Raw genomic sequence first — 1,424 nt, 5'->3', positions numbered from 1 at the left:
AAAACATTCCCTTTGGCTGCGGGGTTCCACCCTTCCCGTTATTAATTCAGCCTGAAAACCGTTAGTCGGGATTGTATTTGATGAGCTCACCCGTTGGCATGAATATACCAACCCTCCGCTGGAGGGCGCACAATGCAGGAACGGTCGGTATACTGAATGTCAGCTTAGAACAGGACAGCACCTTGTTCTTCCCATTTGATTTTATTTATGGCAGCGATGCCCTTTTTTCAGAAGTGCAACCCTTGTCGCCCCCTCCCTTCCGGAATCAGAGAGGTGACCCCAGTCCCCCGCCTCGCAGCCTCCCTGCACGGAAGCGAGCGACTCGGAAGCGTACCGCCGCCCGCTCGCCGACCACTGGCTGCCCGAGGACGGCTTTGCAGCCAGGATTTCGGGACTCTGGGGTGGGTTGGGGCGGGAGACATGCGCAAAAAGATGGCTGCGATAGTATCTAGTCGTTCCCTGTTTGACCCAGTTTAGCAAAGCCGAATTTGGGATATCCCCTTTGTAGTTAACATACGTAATGCGAATTCTCCGGTGGAGGGCCCCCCTTCATAGAGCAAACGATTTAGCTGTCTTTGTGTTACAGGGCTATAAAATGGTGTTCCAGATATTGCCTACCTGAATAGCTCAGAGCGAGCATCTCAGCCACTACAGCTGCTGTTTGGATTAACGAGCAAAAAGACAGGGATTGCACAGTCTGAACACGCACCCGGGCGCTGTCTGGGTGCACCCATGTATGGCCGCCTTTACCCGTGCACGACTGGCGCTCGGTCGAAGCGAACGTCTGTATGTTCGCATGCGCGCGGAACGGCTCTGCAAGGCCGCCGGGGAGCCGTGCCAGGGGAGAAGGGCCAGGATTTGCATATGCCATTTCTGCAAAAGCAGCCGCGGCGGGCGTGCGCGCGCGTGTCACCGCCGCCCTCCCTCCCTCCCTCCCTGCAGCCCGGCCAAGGGGCGCTGCTGACTCGGGGTGGGTGGGGGGTGGAGGTCCGGGCTTGCGGAGAGGGGCCCCGCCTGTGCCTTCCCTCTCCGCCCGGTCCTCCTCCTCCTCCTCCTCCTCCCGCTGCTTCGGTGATGTCATGGAGAGGCAGCAGGCGAAGGGGGGGGGGCGGCGGCGGCGGAGGAGGCGGAGGAGGAGGCACTGCAGGTTCATGTGTATATAATGAAAAGGCATTTGACAATCTGCCAAAACGCACGGAGGGAGAAACTGGACCGACTGGATTTCGTAAAGCGAATCGTCATCATCTGCAACTACATGGGGAAGAAGGAGGAGGAGGAGGGGGCGGCGGCGGCAGGAGCGGCGGCGGCTCCAGCATCGGCTGCCTCCATGTGAAACCCCAAGCAATAACCGAGGGGGGCCAAACCGGGGGGAGCGCGGGGGGATCGGAGGGGGGGGGCGAATCGAGGGAGGCAGGGCCGATTGA

The sequence above is a fragment of the Gekko japonicus genome, unplaced genomic scaffold (assembly GCF_001447785.1).
Source record: "Gekko japonicus isolate JY-2015 unplaced genomic scaffold, Gekko_japonicus_V1.1 scaffold553, whole genome shotgun sequence".
NCBI lineage: Eukaryota > Metazoa > Chordata > Lepidosauria > Squamata > Gekkonidae > Gekko > Gekko japonicus.
The sequence above is the reverse complement of the archived record's forward strand: the minus strand, read 5'-3'. Positions refer to the sequence as shown.